Source organism: Zophobas morio, unplaced genomic scaffold, assembly GCF_036711695.1.
Source record: "Zophobas morio isolate AGI-343-1 ecotype UQ-CSIRO unplaced genomic scaffold, CSIRO_AGI_Zmor_V1 ptg000074l, whole genome shotgun sequence".
NCBI classification, from domain to species: domain Eukaryota; kingdom Metazoa; phylum Arthropoda; class Insecta; order Coleoptera; family Tenebrionidae; genus Zophobas; species Zophobas morio.
Window position 1 is genome coordinate 797,568 of NW_026972179.1, and position 19,242 is coordinate 816,809.

At 25.7% G+C, this 19,242-nt stretch overlaps 1 protein-coding gene across 2 annotated transcripts in view; it reads right to left on the reverse strand.

The window, feature by feature from the left end:
- The window catches only part of LOC135143719 (synaptic vesicle glycoprotein 2A-like), a 31,368-nt gene that overhangs the window by 10,463 nt on the left and 1,663 nt on the right, over positions 1–19,242 (reverse strand). The gene's annotated exons all lie outside the window — the stretch shown is intronic.

Sequence of the window (19,242 nt, forward strand, 5' to 3'; positions counted from 1 at the left end):
AAAATTACAAAATTATGAAATAAAAATTAAAAACTTGGAAAAATTCAAATCGAAATCTTAAAATATTCAAAATCAAAAATTATAAAATTTAAACAGTTAACTTGGGACAAATGCAAAATTATCAACTAAAGAAATTTGCAAAATTACAAACTGAAAAAGCTAAAAATTGTGAGACCAAAAAAATTCAATTCTAAAATTCAAATATCAAGCAATTAAAAAATCAAAAATCGAAAAATTGAAAATCCGATAATTGAAAAATTGATGCATTATAAACCGAATAATTGAAAATTGAAAACCTTAAAAAATTATAATTGAAATTTTGTACAATTAAAAATAAACAAATTAAAAAACTGTAAAATTACAAAATTGAAAATTTGGGCACTTCTAAACTCAAAAATGTATTAAACTATTAAAACGAAAAATTGCAAAATCATTTAATTGAAAAATCGAACTGAAAATCGAAAAATTGAGAAATTGGAAAATCTGATCATTGAAAAACTGATTTATTAAAAAGTGAACAATTGAGACGCCGAAAAATTGTAAAAAAATAAAACTTAAAAATCACAAAATTGCAAAATTACAAAACTGATGAATCGTGAAATCTTAAAATTGAAAAATCGAACATTTGTAAAATAGAAACAATTACAAAATTATGGAATAAAAATCAAAAACTTGGAAAATTGCAAATCGAAATCTTAAAATATTAAAAAACAAAAAATTATAAAACTGAAACAATTAAAATGGGTTAATGCAAAATTGTCAGCTAAAAAAATTTAATATCAAGCAGATAAAAAATCAAAAATGGAAAAAAGGAAAAGCCGAAAAATTGGAAAATCTGTTAATTGAGAAATTGATGCATTAAAAACCGAATAATTGAAAAATTCAAAAATTCGAAAAATATAAAAGTGAAAAATCAAAACCTTGAAAAATTAAAATTGAAATTTTGTACAATTAAAAATCGAACAATTAAAAGACTGTAATGTTACAAACTTGAAAATTGGGATACTTCTAAACTCGAAAATTTATTAAACTATACAAACGAAATATTGCAAAATCATTAAATTGAAAAATCGAACAACTGAAGGATTCCAAAACCGAAAATCGAAAAATTGATAAATTAGGAAATTGATAATTGAAAAACTGATTCATTAAAAAGTGGGCAAATGAGAAACCGAAAAATTGCAAAAAAATTAAATTCAAAATCACAAAATTGCAAAATTAGAAAACTGATGAATCGTGTAATCTTAAAATTGAAAAATTGAAAAATCGGACATTTGTAAAATAGAAAAAATTACAAAATCATGAAATAAAAGTCAAAAACTTGGAAAATTGGAAATCGAAATCTTAAAATATTAAAAAACAAAAAATTATAAAACTGAAACAATTAAATTGGGTTAATGCAAAATTGTCAACTAAAAAAATTTGCAAAATTACAAACTGAAAAATCTAAAAATTTTGAAACCGAAAAAATTCAGTTCTAAAATTCAAATATCAAGCAGATAAAAAATCAAAAATGGAAAAAAGGAAAAGCCGAAAAATTGGAAAATCTGTTAATTGAGAAATTGATGCATTAAAAACCGAATAATTGAAAAATTAAAAAATTCGAAAAATATAAAAGTGAAAAATCAAAACCTTGAAAAATTAAAATTGAAATTTTGTACAATTAAAAATCAAACAATTAAAAGACTGTAAAATTACAAACTTGAAAATTTGGATACTTCTAAACTCGAAAATTTATTAAACTGTAAAAGCGAAAAATTGCAAAATCATTAAATTGAAAAATCGAACAACTGAAGGATTCCAAAACCGAAAATCGAAAAATTGATAAATTAGGAAATTGATAATTGAAAAACTGATTCATTAAAAAGTGGGCAAATGAGAAACCGAAAAATTGCAAAAAAATTAAATTCAAAATCACAAAATTGCAAAATTAGAAAACTGAGGAATCGTGTAATCTTAAAATTGAAAAATTGAAAAATCGGACATTTGTAAAATAGAAAAAATTACAAAACTATGAAATAAAAGTCAAAAACTTGGAAAATTGGAAATCGAAATCTTAAAATATTAAAAAACAAAAAATTATAAAACTGAAACAATTAAATTGGGTTAATGCAAAATTGTCAGCTAAAAAAATTTGCAAAATTACAAACTGAAAAATCTAAAAATTTTGAAACCGAAAAAATTCAGTCCTAAAATTCAAATATCAAGCAGATAAAAAATCAAAAATCGAAAAAAGGAAAAGCCGAAAAATTGGAAAATCTGTTAATTGAGAAATTGATGCATTAAAAACCGAATAATTGAAAAATTCAAAAATCCGAAAAATATAAAAGTGAAAAATCAAAACCTTGAAAAATTAAAATTGAAATTTTGTACAATTAAAAATCAAACAATTAAAAGACTGTAAAATTACAAACTTGAAAATTTGGATACTTCTAAACTCGAAAATTTATTAAACTGTAAAAGCGAAAAATTGCAAAATCATTAAATTGAAAAATCGAACAACTGAAGGATTCCAAAACCGAAAATCGAAAAATTGATAAACTAGGAAATTGATAATTGAAAAACTGATTCATTAAAAAGTGGGCAAATGAGAAACCGAAAAATTGCAAAAAAATTAAATTCAAAATCACAAAATTGCAAAATTAGAAAACTGATGAATCGTGTAATCTTAAAATTGAAAAATTGAAAAATCGGATATTTGTAAAATAGAAAAAATTACAAAATTATGAAATAAAAGTCAAAAACTTGGAAAATTGGAAATCGAAATCTTAAAATATTAAAAAACAAAAATTATAAAACTGAAACAATTAAATTGGGTTAATGCAAAATTGTCAACTAAAAAAATTTGCAAAATTACAAACTGAAAAATCTAAAAATTTTGAAACCGAAAAAATTCAGTTCTAAAATTCAAATATCAAGCAGATAAAAAATCAAAAATCGAAAAAAGGAAAAGCCGAAAAATTGGAAAATCTGTTAATTGAGAAATTGATGCATTAAAAACCGAATAATTGAAAAATTCAAAAATACGAAAAATATAAAAGTGAAAAATCAAAACCTTGAAAAATTAAAATTGAAATTTTGTACAATTAAAAATCAAACAATTAAAAGACTGTAAAATTACAAACTTGAAAATTTGGATACTTCTAAACTCGAAAATTTATTAAACTGTAAAAGCGAAAAATCGCAAAATCATTAAATTGAAAAATCGAACAACTGAAGGATTCCAAAACCGAAAATCGAAAAATTGATAAATTAGGAAATTGATAATTGAAAAACTGATTCATTAAAAAGTGGGCAATGAGAAACCGAAAAATTGCAAAAAAATTAAATTCAAAATCACAAAATTGCAAAATTAGAAAACTGATGAATCGTGTAATCTTAAAATTGAAAAATTGAAAAATCGGACATTTGTAAAATAGAAAAAATTACAAAATTATGAAATAAAAGTCAAAAACTTGGAAAATTGGAAATCGAAATCTTAAAATATTAAAAAACAAAACATTATAAAACTGAAACAATTAAATTGGGTAAATGCAAAATTGTCAACTAAAAAAATTTGCAAAATTACAAACTGAAAAATCTAAAAATTTTGGAACCGAAAAAATTCAGTTCTAAAATTCAAATATCAAGCAGATAAAAAATCAAAAATCGAAAAAAGGAAAAGCCGAAAAATTGGAAAATCTGTTATTTGAGAAACTGATGCATTAAAAACCGAATAATTGAAAAATTCAAAAATTCGAAAAATATAAAAGTGAAAAATCAAAACCTTGAAAAATTAAAATTGAAATTTTGTACAATTAAAAATCAAAAAATTAAAAGACTGTAAAATTACAAACTTGAAAATTTGGATACTTCTAAACTCGAAAATTTATTAAACTGTAAAAGCGAAAAATTGCAAAATCATTAAATTGAAAAATCGAACAACTGAGGATTCCAAAATCGAAAATTGAAAAATTGAGAAATTGAAAAATTGATTAATTAAAAAGTGGACAATTGACAAACCGAAAAAAATAAAACTCAAAAATCACAAAATTGCAAAATTAGAAAACTGATAAATCGTGTAATCTTAAAATTGAAAAACTGAAAAATCGGACATTTGTAAAATTGAAAAAATTACAAAATTATGAAATAAAAATCAAAAACTTGGAAAATTACAAATCGAAATCTTAAAATATTTAAAATCAAAAAATTGTAAAATTGAAACAATTAAATTGGGATAATTGGACAATTGTCAACTAAAAAATTTGCAAAATTACAACTGAAAAATCTAAAAATTTTGAAACCGAAAAAATTCAGTTCTAAAATTCAAATATCAAGCAGATAAAAAATCAAAAATCGAAAAAATTAAAAGCCGAAAATTTGGAAAATCTGTTAATTGAGAAATTGATGCATTAAAAACCGAATAATTGAAAAATTCAAAAATTCGAAAAATATAAAACTGAAAAATCAAAACCTTGAAAAATTAAAATTGAAATTTTGTACAATTAAAAATCAAAAAATTAAAAGACTGTAAAATTACAAACTTGAAAATTTGGATACTTCTAAACTCGAAAATTTATTAAACTGTAAAAGCGAAAAATTGCAAAATCATTAAATTGAAAAATTGAACAACTGAAGGATTCCAAAACCGAAAATCGAAAAATTGATAAATTAGGAAATTGATAATTGAAAAACTGATTCATTAAAAAGTGGGCAATGAGAAACCGAAAAATTGCAAAAAAAATAAATTCAAAATCACAAAATTGCAAAATTAGAAAACTAATGAATCGTGTAATCTTAAAATTGAAAAATTGAAAAATCGGACATTTGTAAAATAGAAAAAATTACAAAATTATGAAATAAAAGTCAAAAACTTGGAAAATTGGAAATCGAAATCTTAAAATATTAAAAAACAAAAAATTATAAAACTGAAACAATTAAATTGGGTTAATGCAAAATTGTCAACTAAAAAAATTTGCAAAATTACAAACTGAAAAATCTAAAAATTTTGAAACCGAAAAAATTCAGTTCTAAAATTCAAATATTAAGCAGATAAAAAATCAAAAATGGAAAAAAGGAAAAGCCGAAAAATTGGAAAATCTGTTAATTGAGAAATTGATGCATTAAAAACCGAATAATTGAAAAATTCAAAAATAAGAAAAATATAAAACTGAAAAATCAAAACCTTGAAAAATTAAAATTGAAATTTTGTACAATTAAAAATCAAACAATTAAAAGACTGTAAAATTACAAACTTGAAAATTGGGATACTTCAAACGAAATATTGCAAAATCATTAAATTGAAAAATCGAACAACTGAAGGATTCCAAAACCGAAAATCGAAAAATTGATAAATTAGGAAATTGATAATTGAAAAACTGATTCACTAAAAAGTGGGCAAATGAAAAACCGAAAAATTGCAAAAAAATTAAATTGAAAAACTGATTCACTAAAAAGTGGGCAAATGAAAAACCGAAAAATTGCAAAAAAATTAAATTCAAAATCACAAAATTGCAAAATTAGAAAACTGATGAATCATGTAATCTTAAAATTGAAAAATTGAAAAATCGGACATTTGTAAAATAGAAAAAATTACAAAATTATGAAATAAAAGTCAAAAACTTGGAAAATTGGAAATCGAAATCTTAAAATATTAAAAAACAAAAAATTATAAAACTGACACAATTAAATTGGGTTAATGCAAAATTGTCAGCTAAAAAAATTTGCAAAATTACAAACTGACCAATCTAAAAATTTTGAAACCGAAAAAATTCAGTTCTAAAATTCAAATATCAAGCAGATAAAAAATCAAAAATCGAAAAAATGAAAAGCCGAAAAATTGGAAAATCTGTTAATTGAGAAATTGATGCATTAAAAACCGAATAATTGAAAAATTCAAAAATACGAAAAATATAAAACTGAAAAATCAAAACCTTGAAAAATTAAAATTGAAATTTTGTACAATTAAAAATCAAACAATTAAAAGACTGTAAAATTACAAACTTGAAAATTGGGATACTTCTAAACTCGAAAATTTATTAAACTATACAAACGAAATATTGCAAAATCATTAAATTGAAAAATCGAACAACTGAAGGATTCCAAAACCGAAAATCGAAAAATTGATAAATTAGGAAATTGATAATTGAAAAACTGATTCATTAAAAAGTGGGCTAATGAGAAACCGAAAAATTGAAAAAAAATTAAATTGAAAATCACAAAATTGCAAAATTAGAAAACTGATGAATCGTGTAATCTTAAAATTGAAAAATTGAAAAATCGGACATTTGTAAAATAGAAAAAATTACAAAATTATGAAATAAAAGTCAAAAACTTGGAAAATTGGAAATCGAAATCTTAAAATATTAAAAAACAAAAAATTATAAAACTGAAACAATTAAATTGGGTTAATGCAAGATTGTCAGCTAAAAAAATTTGCAAAATTACAAACTGAAAAATCTAAAAATTTTTAAACCGAAAAAATTCAGTTCTAAAATTCAAATATCAAGCAGATAAAAAATCAAAAATCGAAAAAAGGAAAAGCCGAAAAATTGGAAAATCTGTTAATTGAGAAATTGATGCATTAAAAACCGAATAATTAAAAAATTCAAAAATTCGAAAAATATAAAAGTGAAAAATCAAAACCTTGAAAATTTAAAATTGAAATTTTGTACAATTAAAAATCAAAAAATTAAAAGACTGTAAAATTACAAACTTGAAAATTTGGATACTTCTAAACTCGAAAATTTATTAAACTGTAAAAGCGAAAAATTGCAAAATCATTAAATTGAAAAATCGAACAACTGAGGATTCCAAAATCGAAAATTGAAAAATTGAGAAATTGAAAAATTGATTAATTAAAAAGTGGACAATTGAGAAACCGAAAAAAATAAAACTCAAAAATCACAAAATTGCAAAATTAGAAAACTGATAAATCGTGTAATCTTAAAATTGAAAAACTGAAAAATCGGACATATGTAAAATAGAAAAAATTACAAAATTATGAAATAAAAATCAAAAACTTGGAAAATTACAAATCGAAATCTTAAAATATTTAAAATCAAAAAATTGTAAAATTGAAACATTTAAATTGGGATAATTGAACAATTGTCAACTAAAAAAATTTGCAAAATTACAACTGAAAAATCTAAAAATTTTGAAACCGAATAAATTCAATTCTAAAATTCAAATATCAAGCAATTAAAAAATGAAAAATCAAAAGATCGAAAGGTCGAAAAATTGGAAAATGTGATAAATGTGAAATTGATGCATATCCAATCACATTTAGGAAAACACTGGGACAAAATAGATGAATATGTAATAACGGAGTCAGAACCCGTCCTTGATTAGTGTCCCAGTGTCAAATTAAACGATAATAATAAAAATAATCCATTCAAAATGGTGCGGAGAAAGCTCGATGAAAGCACCACCCCAGGATTTCCCACCCTCTCGCTTAAAGGGTTGCTTAGGTATCTTCCGGGAAAGCTTTCGTATCCGGCTAGCAGGATGCGGCGGGAGGTGCCAAAGCTCGGCGCGGAAAGCTCGATCGATAAAGAGATAAGCCACATTAATTGAATCTATTTACTTTTAATAAGAGCTTCGGCGAAATTACGGCGCCAATTAAAAGAATGAGACTAATGGGGATTTTATGGGCCGAATTATCGAATTACAGTGATTCTTTCAGGCGGGAAGCAACTTTTGAGCGCTTTTTCGATTGATTTTTTGCGTTTTACATGCCCGAAGACGATTCAGGTAGCTATTAACGACATGTAACGACTAATTTGTATTTTGTTGGAGTTTAAACGCTCTTCGAGGTTGCCTTACAATAGCCGAACTATTAGGCGGGTAGGAGGGGGAGAAGTAGCAAGCAAAAGAAAGCGGAAAATTCGAGAGGGATGAATGAGCGGGAAATTGGCGGTGCGAAGTCTGGGATACACGGAATTTTTAAATATGCTTTATGTGTATGGAAACGTGAAATTTGTGTTCAAGAGATACGCCTCGCTGCGCTCGCCCGAATAATAGCGTTTTTTAACAAGTCGCGAGCTTCGCTCGCTCCGAAATACTCGCTACGCTCGCATTGTGTTTACTATATTTGCATTAATATAGAAAATTACCTGGTCTGGCCCGAATAATAGCGTTTATGACAAGTCGCGAGCTTCGCTCGCTCCGTTGCATTAATATGGAAACTTACCTGATCCGGCCTCACCTAACTATTTCGGAATAAAAACATTTCAAGTACTCCCCGAACCAATAAAAAAATGGGATACTTCTCTAAAAAAAAAATGAAGAGTTTTTTACTCAAGCCTGACGTAAAATTCCTAATGATTAATTACTTGTGTAAATATAGAAAAAAATGGTCTCAAGGTATTTATACAGAACTTCTCATGCCCTTGAAGTGCAATTAAACAAATCTAGTTTCTAAGATACATTTTAAATTTTGTTTCTACGAGTTTTATTTTTTTGTGGATCCTATAAGTTAAAATAAAACTATGTATAAACTTTTCATAACAAAATTTTGTAATGACGCCTTGAAGTTTTTTCAAGAAACGGGTAAATTTTAATCGTAGCGTTAACCTTAAAACGTTTTTTAATTTTTCTTCGCGAGCGTCATGAGCCCTAGAGTACGGAAAAATAGGTCTCCCGTTTCTGTCAACTCAAAATTGTACATAGTGAATATATTTAAAATTTTATAAAATAAAGTACTCCGACACGTGTAGTTTATGAATATCTCCTCTCAAAAAATTGATGACATCATCTCAAAATTTTGTCGAATAAAACCTATAAGCAAAATATTACGAGTCCATAATTGTGATTTATCAATGCGTTCATAGTGTTTATAATTACTTATACAGGGTGACTTAAAATAATTAAGGAATATTATTTTATTGATCAAATCAAGAGTGACTCGCCCCATTTTCCTGAAAATTTTAAAACTTTCGACCATTTTTTTTTAATAAAACCTGAATGAGGTCGCTGCGCTCGCACTCTAAAAGTTCTTTTTTTAAAGTTACATGTTTACGTAACAAGAAAATTTTCTTAATAATTTAGGAACGTCAATGAGTAATCTTTTAAACGTCACCTGAACATGCTCGCTGCGCTCGCAGTATAAAATTCTTTTTTTTAAGTTTAGTCTCCGAACTATTCAAAAAAAAAAGCTTAGCGAAGTCGTTTGGATTCAGTTGTTATAATAAATTTCTAAATTTTAAAAATCACACCCTTTGAAAACCCATTTTTTTTTGTAAATAATTTAGCTTCTCAGGGACATCAATGAATAATTTTCACCTGCTGCGCTCGCAGTCAAAAATTATTTTTTTTTAATTTTGGTCTCGGCACTCTTCAAGGCAGAAAACAAATTAATTACTTAAAGAAAAAAACAAAACCATTAAAATGCGAGCGCAGCGAGCACGTTCAGGTTGTCGGGGTCTCCCCGACTTTAGTATTTACAAACATTTTAAAAATTCATTTTTTTTTGACCCTAAAAAAATCTCTCATTAATAATAATTTAGCTTCCCATGACACCGAAGAATAATTTTGAAAAACACCTAAATGTGCTCGCTGCACTCGCATTCTGAATGTTCTTTTTTAATTAATTTAGAGTCATAAAAACATTTACGAATGGATGGTCAACAAGGGAATATTGCTTTTATTAGAATAATTTTCGAGGTCTCCCTGTGAAGGTAAATTGCTATGAAAAAATCAACCTCCAAAAAGCGAGCACAGCGAGCACAGCGAGCACGTTCAGGTTGCCCGGGTTTCCCCCACTTTTTCGAAATTCATTTTTTTGTCACTAAAATTTTCCTTAATAATTTAGCTTCTCGGGGATACCAATGAACAATCTTTTAAATGTCACCTGAACGTGCTCGCTGCGCTCGCTCTCTAAATATTCTTTTTTTAAATTTTGGTCTCAGAACTATTCAAGAAAGAAAAAAAAAGAAATTTATTATTAAAAAAAATTTTTCAATGCGAGCGCAGCGAGCACGTTCAGGTGCCGGCGTCTTCCCGACTTTTGTATTTACAAACAGTTTAGAAATTCCCTTTTTAAGGCCATAAAAATTCTCTCATTAATAGTAATCTAGGTTCTCAGGACACCGAAGAATAATTTTGAAGAACACCTAAATGTGCTCGCTGCACTCGCTTTCTGAATGTTCTTTTTTACTTAATTTAGCGTCATAAAAACATTTATGGATGCATTATCAACAAAGGTATATTGTTTTTATTATTATTATCATTCTCGAGATCTCCATGTCAAGGTAAATTGTTATGAAAAAATCAACCTCTAAAGAGGCGAGCGTAGCGAGCACGTATAGGATTTTTTAATCCCAGGCATATTACATTGAGTACATAGAATCTTTGAACTCACATTTTTAAATAACAAGAACATTTTCCTTAATAATTTAGCTTCTCAGGGACACCAATGAATAATCTTTTAAATGTCACCTGAACGTGCTCGCTGCGCTCGCTCTCTAAGTGTTCTTATTTTAAATTTTGGTCTCAGAACTATTCAAGAAAGAAAAAAAAAAGCAATTTATTACTTATTAAAAAAAAATTGAAATGCGAGCACAGCGAGCACGTTCAGGAGTCGGCGTCTTACCGACTTTAGTATTTACAAACATTTTCGAAATTCGCTTTTTTTAGGCCATAAAAATTCTCTCATTAATAAAAATTTAGAATCTCAGAACACCGAAGAATAATTTTGAAGAACACCTAAATGTGCTCGCTGCACTCGCTTTCTGATTGTTCTTTTTTACTTAATTTAGTGTCATAAAAACATTTATGGATAAATTATCAACAAAGGTATATTGTTTTTATTATTATTATCATTCTCGAGATGTCCTTGTCAAGGTAAATTGCTATGAAAAAATCACCCTCTAAAAAGGCGAGCGTAGCGAGCACGTTAGGATTTTTCAATCCCAGAGATGTTATATTAAGCACAAACAATCTTTAAACTCATATATTTAAATAACAAGAAAATTTTCCTTAATAATTTAGCTTCTCGGGGACACCAATGAATAATCTTTTAAATGTCACCTGAACGTGCTCGCTGCGCTCGCTCTCTAAAACATACTTTTTTTATAAATTTTGGTCTCAAAACCATTCAAGAAAGCAAAAAAGAAATTTATTACTGAAAAACAATACTTTAAAATGCGAGCGCAGCGAGCACGTTTGGGTTCCCAGGGTCTCCCCAACTTTAGTATTCACAAAAATTTTCAAAATTATTTTTTTTAGACAATAAAAATTCTCTCATCAATAGTAATTTAGCTTTCCAGAACCCCGAAGGACAATTTTGAAGAGCGCCTAAATATGCTCGCTGCACTCGCATTTTGAATGTTCTTTTTTAATTAATTTAGTGTCATAAAAAAATTAATTTTGATTTACAAATGAAGGGTCAGCATTGTTTTATTACAATAATTCTCCCTTTTTCAATCCTAGAGATATTATATTGAACACAAACATTTTTAAACTCACCTGCAGTCGCAGTGTAAAAAATCTTTTTTTTTATTTTGGTCTCAGAACTATTCAAGAAAAAAAAAGGTATTTGGCATTGAAAAATATTTTCAAGATTTACTTTGTTTAGAAACTACAAAATTCTCCCAATAATAATTTTTCGATTTTATGCTGTTTCAATTCATCAACTTTTCGGCTTTTGGATTATTGAATTTCTTCATTTTTCAGTTTTTCAGGTCAACTTTTCGATTTTTTGAACTTCAGATTTTTAGATTTCCCGATTTCAAAGTTTTTTGAATTTTCAGTTTTCCAATTTTTAAAACTTTTCAATTCTTCAATTTTTCAGTTTTTAAATTTTTCGATTTTTCAATTTTTCGATTTCTCGATTTATTTTTGTTCAATATTCAGATTTATCGATTTTTTTAATTGTAAATCTTTCAATTTTTGGATTTTTAACTTTTCGATTTTTCGATTTTGGTCTATTTCGATTTTTCAATTTTCCAAGTCTGCGATTTTTTGATGTTTCGATGTCTAGATTTTTCAACTGTTCGACTTTTTCGGGTTTTCAGATTTTGGATGTTCCAATTTTTCGATGATTTTCGATTTCCCAATTTTTCCTCATTTTATTTTTGGAATTTTTCAGTGTCTCTGTTTTTTAGTTTTCAATTCTTCAATTTATTGTATTTCCAAATTTCCGATTTTTTAAATTTTGTAGTTTTCGTTTTCTCAGGTTTTCAATTTTTCAATTTCTGATTTTTAAATTTAAGTTTTTTCAATTTTCGTTTTACAATTTTCAGTTTTTTGACGTTTCGATTTCTCGACTTCTCGATTTTAGATTTTTTCGTTTTCCAATTTTCGATTGTTCAATTTTTAGATTTATTTTTTTTTTAATTTTAAATAACTTTTGGATTCTGCGATTTTGGGCAGTTTCGAAGTCTCAATTTTTCGATTTTTGAACTTCTCGACTCTTCGATTTCTCGATTGTTCGACTTTTCGATGTTTCGATTTTACATTTTTTCTATTTTTGGATATTTAATGTAAAATGTTTCAATTTTTAGATTTCTGACGTTCCGATTTCCCAGTTTTTCAATTTTTCCATATTTTAATTTTTCAATGTCCCAAATTTCAGATTTTTCGGTTCCTCGATTTCTCGTTTTTTCTATTTTTAAATTCTTGGATATTTGTATTTTTCAATTTTTCTAATTTTAATATTTTTGATTTTTCAGTTTATTGATTCTTAAATTTTTCGTTTTTTCAATTTTTCGATTTCTCGATTTATTTTTGTTCAATATTTAGATTTATCGAATTTTTTAATTGTAAATCTTTCAATTTTTCAATTTTTAACTTTTCGATTTTTCGATTTTGGTCTGTTTCGATTTTTCAATTTTTCAAGTTTGCGACTTTTTGATGTTTCGATATCTAGATTTTTCAACTGTTCGACTTTTTCGGGTTTTCAGATTTTGGATGTTCCAATTTTTCGATGATTTTCGATTTCCCAATTTTTCCTCATTTTATTTTTGGAATTTTTCAGTGTCTGTTTTTTAGTTTTCAATTCTTCAATTTACTATATTTCCAAATTTCCAATTTTTTAAATTTTGTAGTTTTTGATTTCTCAGGTTTTCAATTTTTCAATTTCTGATTTTTAAATTTGAGTTTTTTCAGTTTTCGTTTTACAATTTTCAGTTTTTTGATGTTTCGATTTCTCGACTTCTCGGTTTTAGATTTTTCCGTTTTCGAATTTTCGATTGTGCAGTTTTAAGATTTATTTTTTTAAATTTTAAATAATGTTTGGATTTTTCGATTTTGGGCAATTTCGAAGTGTCAATTTTTCGATTTTTGAACTTCTCGACTTTTCGAAGTTTCGATTTTCCATTTTTTTCTATTTTTGGATATTAATTTAAAATGTCCAAAATTTCAGATTTCTCGGTTCCTCGATTTCTCGTTTTTTCGATTTTTAAATTCTTGGATATTTGTATTTTTCAATTTTTCTAATTTTAATATCTTTGATTTTTCAGTTTATTGATGCTTAAATTTTTCGATTTTTCAATTTTTCGATTTCTCGATTTATTTTTTTTTTTTAATTTTCAGATTTATCGATTTTTTTGATTTTAAATCTTTTAATTTTTCAATTTTTAACTTTTCGATTTTTCGATTTTGGTTTATTTCGATTCCTCTATTTTTCAACTTCATAACCTTTTGAATTCTCGATTTTTAATGTTGCAGTTTTTGAATTTTTCCACGTTTCGATTTCTAAATTTCTCAATTGTTCGACTTTTTCGGTTTTTCGATTTTTAGATTTTCCAATTTTTCGATGTTCCGTTTTTTCAATTTTTCGATTTCCCAATTTTCCCTCATTTTATTTTTGGAATTTTTCAGTTTCCCTACTTTTCCGATTTCTTAATTTTTGGAGTTTTCGATTTTTCGGGGTTTCAGTTTTTCGATTTCTGATTTTTAAATTTAAATTTTTTTTAATTTTTCGATTCTTCACTTTTATATATTTTACAATGACCAGTTTTTAGATGTTTCGATTTCTCGACTTCTCGGTTTTAGATTTTTCCGTTTTCGAATTTTCGATTGTGCAGTTTTTAGATTTATTTTTCTAAATTTTAAATAATGTTTGGATTTTTCGATTTTGGGCAATTTCGAAGTGTCAATTTTTCAATTTTTGAACTTCTCGACTTTTCGAAGTTTCGATTTTCCATTTTTTTCTATTTTTGGATATTTAATTTAAAATTGTTCAATTTTTAGATTTTTTAACGTTCCGATTTCCAAATTTTTCAATTTTTGGATATTTGTATTTCTCAATTTATCTAATTTTAATATCTTTGATTTTTCAGTTTATTGATGCTAAAATTTTTCGATTTTTCAGTTTTTCGATATTTTAATTTTTCAATGTCCCAAATTTCAGATTTTTCGGTTCCTCGATTTCTCGTTTTTTCGATTTTTAAATTCTTGGATATTTGTATATATTTTCCAATTTTTCTAATTTTAATATCTTTGATTTTTCAGTTTATTGATGCTTAAATTTTTCGATTTTTCAATTTTTCGATTTCTCGATTTATTTTTTTTTTAATTTTCAGGTTTATCGATTTTTTTGATTTTAAATCTTTTAATTTTTCAATTTTTAACTTTTCGATTTTTCGCTTTTTTATCTATTTCGATTACTCTATTTTTCAACTTCACAACCTTTTGAATTCTCGATTTTTAATGTTGCAGTTTTTGAATTTTTCCACGTTTCGATTTCTAGATTTCTCAATTGTTCGACTTTTTCGGTTTTTCGATTTTTAGATTTTCCAATTTTTCGATGTTCCGTTTTTTCAATTTTTCGATTTCCCAATTTTTCCTCATTTTATTTTTGGAATTTTTCAGTTTCCCTATTTCTCCGATTTCTTAAATTTTGGAGTTTTCGATTTCTGGGGGTTTCAATTTTTCAATTTCTGATTTTTAAATTGAATTTTTTTCAATTTTTCGATTCTTCACTTTTATATATTTTACAATGACCAGTTTTTTGATGTTTCGATTTCTCGACTTCTCGGTTTTAGATTTTTCCGTTTTCGAATTTTCGATTGTGCAGTTTTTAGATTTATTTTTTTTAATTTTAAATAATGTTTGGATTTTTCGATTTTGGGCAATTTCGAAGTCTCAATTTTTCGATTTTTGAACTTCTCGACTTTTCGAAGTTTCGATTTTCCATTTTTTTCTATTTTTGGATATTTAATTTAAAATGACCCAAATTTCAGATTTTTCGGTTCCTCGATTTCTCGTTTTTTCGATTTTTAAATTCTTGGACATTTGTATTTTTCAATTTTTCTAATTTTAATATCTTTGATTTTTCAGTTTATTGATGCTTAAATTTTTCGATTTTTCAATTTTTCGATTTCTCAATTTATTTTTTTTTAATTTTCAGATTTATCGTTTTTTTTTTATTTTAAATCTTTTAATTTTTCAATTTTTAACTTTTCGATTTTGGTCTATTTCGATTCCTCTATTTTTCGACTTCACAACCTTTTGAATTCTCGATTTTTAATGTTGCAGTACTTGAATTTTTCCACGTTTCGATTTCTAGATTTCTCGATTGTTCGACTTTTTCGGTTTTTCGATTTTTAGATTTTCCAATTTTTCGATGTTCCGTTTTTTCAATTTTTCGATTTCCCAATTTTTCCTCATTTTATTTTTGGAATTTTTCAGTTTCCCTATTTTTCCGATTTCTTAAATTTTGGAGTTTTCGATTTCTCGGGGTTTCAGTTTTTCAATTTCTAATTTTTGAATTGAATTTTTTTCAATTTTTCGATTCTTCACTTTTATATATTTTACAATGACCAGTTTTTTGATGTTTCGATTTCTCGACTTCTCGGTTTTGGATTTTTCCGTTTTCGAATTTTCGATTGTTCAGTTTTTAGATTTATTTTTTTTTAATTTTAAATAACTTTTGGATTCTTCGATTTTGGGCAGTTTCGAAGTCTCAATTTTTCGATTTTCGAACTTCTCGACTCTTCGATTTCTCGATTGTTCGACTTTTCGATGTTTCGATTTTCCATTTTTTCTATTTTTGGATATTTAATGTAAAATGTTTCAATTTTTCGATTTTTGACGTTCCGATTTCCCAATTTTTCAATTTTTCGATTCTTCAGTTTCTCGATATTTTAATTTTTCAATGTCCCAAATTTCAGATTTTTCGGTTCCTCGATTTCTCGTTTTTTCGATTTTTAAATTCTTGGATATTTGTATATATTTTTCAATTTTTCTAATTTTAATATCTTTGATTTTTCAGTTTATTGATGCTTAAATTTTTCGATTTTTCAATTTTTCGATTTCTCGATTTATTTTTTTTTTAATTTTCAGGTTTAACGATTTTTTTAATTTTGAATGTTCTTTTTTAATTAATTTAGTGTCATAAAAATTAATTTTGATTTACGAATCTCTCTGTCAAGGTAAATTGCTATGAAAAAATCACCCTCTAAAAAGGCGAGCGTAGCGAGCACTTTCAGAATTTTTCAATCCCAGAGATATTATCCTGAAGACAAACATTTTTAAACTCACCTGCGCTCGCAGTGTAAAAAATCTTTTTTTTTTATTTTGGTCTCAGAACTATTCAAGAAAAAAAAAAGGTATTTGGCACTGAAAAATATTTTCAAGATTTACTTTTTTAGAAACTACAAAATTCTCCCAATAATTATTTTTCGATTTTATGCTGTTTCAATTCATCAACTTTTCGGCTTTTGGATTTTTGAATTTCTTCATTTTTCAGTTTTTCAATTCAATTTTTCGAATTTTTTAACTTCAGATTTTTAAATTTCCCGATTTCAAAGTTTTTTGAATTTTCAGTTTTCCAATTTTTAAAACTTTTCAATTCTTCAATTTTTCAGTTTTTAAATTTTTAGATTTTTCAATTTTTCGATTTCTCGATTTATTTTTGTTCAATATTCAGATTTATTGAATTTTGTAATTGTAAATCTTCCAATTTTTCAATTTTTAACTTTTCGATTTTTCGATTTTGGTCTATTTGGACTTTTCAATTTTTCAAGTGTGCAACTTTTTGATGTTTCGATGTCTAGATTTTTCAACTGTTCGACTTTTTCGGGTTTTCAGGTTTGGAATGTTCCAATTTTTCGATGTTTTTCGATTTCCCAATTTTACCTTATTTTATTTTTGGAATTTTTCAGTGTCTCTGTTTTTTAGTTTTCAGTTCTTCAATTTACTATATTTCCAAATTTACGATTTTTTAAATTTTGTAGTTTTCGATTTCTCAGGTATTCAATTTTTTAATTTCTGATTTTTAAATTCAAGTTTTTTCAATTTTCGTTTTACAATTTTCAGTTTTTTGATGTTTCGATTTCTCGACTTCTCGTTTTTTGATTTTTCCGTTTTCCAATTTTCAATTGTTCAGTTTTTAGATTTATTTTTTTTAATTTTAAATACTTTTGGATTCTTCGATTTTGGGCAGTTTCGAAGTCTCAATTTTTCGATTTTTGAACTTCTCGACTCTTCGATTTCTCGATTGTTCGACTTTTCGATGTTTCGATTTTCCATTTTTTCTATTTTTGGATATTTAATTTAAAATGTTTCAATTTTTAGATTTTTTGACGTTCCGATTTCCCAATTTTTCAATTTTTCGATTCTTCAATTTTTCGATATTTTAATTTTTCAATGTCCCAAATTTCAGATTTTTCGGTTCCTAGATTTCTCGTTTTTTCGATTTTTTAAATTCTTGGATATTTATATTTTTCAATTTTTCTAATTTTAATATTTTTGATTTTTCAGTTTATTATTACTTAAATTTTTCGATTTTTCAATTTTTCGATTTCTCGATTTATTTTTGTTCAATATTCAGATTTATCGATTTTTTTAATTGTAAATCTTTCAATTTTTCAATTTTTAACTTTTCGATTTTTCGATTTTGGTCTATTTCGATTTTTCAATTTTTCAAGTTTGCGCCTTTTTGATGTTTCGATGTCTAGATTTTTCGACTGTTCGACTTTTTCGGGTTTTCTGAATTTGGATGTTCCAATTTTTCGATGTTTTTCGATTTCCCAATTTTTCCTCATTTTATTTTTGGAATTTTTCAGTGTCTCTGTTTTTTAGTTTTCAGTTCTTCAATTTACTATATTTCCAAATTTCCAATTTTTTAAATTTTGTAGTTTTCGATTTCTCAGGTTTCCAATTTTTCAATTTCGGATTTTTAAATTCAAGTTTTTTCAATTTTCGTTTTACAATTTTCAGTTTTTTGATGTTTCGATTTCTCGACTTCTCGATTTTTGATTTTTCCGTTTTCCAATTTTCGATTGTTCAGTTTTTAGATTAATTTTTTTTTTAATTTTAAATAATTTTTGGATTCTTCGATTTTGGGCAGTTTCGAAGTCTCAATTTTTCGATTTTTGAACTTCTCGACTCTTCGATTTCTCGATTGTTCGACTTTTCGATGTTTCGATTTTCCATTTTTTCTATTTTTGGATATTTAATGTAAAATGTTTCAATTTTTAGATTTTTGATGTTCCCATTTCCCAATTTTTCAATTTTTCGATTCTTCAATTTTTCGATATTTTAATATTTTTGATTTTTCAGTTTATTGATTTTTAAATTTTTCGATTTTTCAATTTTTCGATTTCTGGATTTATTTTTGTTCAATATTCAGATTTATCGAATTTTGTAATTGTAAATCTTCCAATTTTTCAATTTTTAACTTTTCGATTTTTCGATTTTGGTCTATTTCGGTTTTTCAATTTTTCAAGCTTGCGACTTTTTGATGTTTCGATGTCTAGATTTTTCAACTGTTCGACTTTTTCGGGTTTTCAGATTTTGGATGTTCCAATTTTTCGATGTTTTTCGATTTCCCAATTTTTCCTCATTTTATTTTTGGAATTTTTCAGTGTCTCTGTTTTTTAGTTTTCAGTTCTTCAATTTACTATATTTCCAAATTTCCGATTTTTTAAATTTTGTAGTTTTCGATTTCTCAGGTATTCAATTTTTTTATTTCTGATTTTTAAATTCAAGTTTTTTCAATTTTCGTTTTACAATTTTCAGTTTTTTGATGTTTCGATTTCTCGACTTCTCGATTTTTGATTTTTCCGTTTTCCAATTTTCGATTGTTCAGTTTTTAGATTTATTTTTTTTTATTTTAAATAACTTTTGGATTCTTCGATTTTGGGCAGTTTGGAAGTCTCAATTTTTCGATTTTCGACTTTTAGATGTTTCGATTTTCCATTTTGTCTATTTTTGGATATTTAATGTTTCAGTTTTTAGATTTTTTGACGTTCCGATTTCCCAATTTTTCAATTTTTCCATATTTTAATTTTTCAATCTCCCAAATTTCAGATTTTT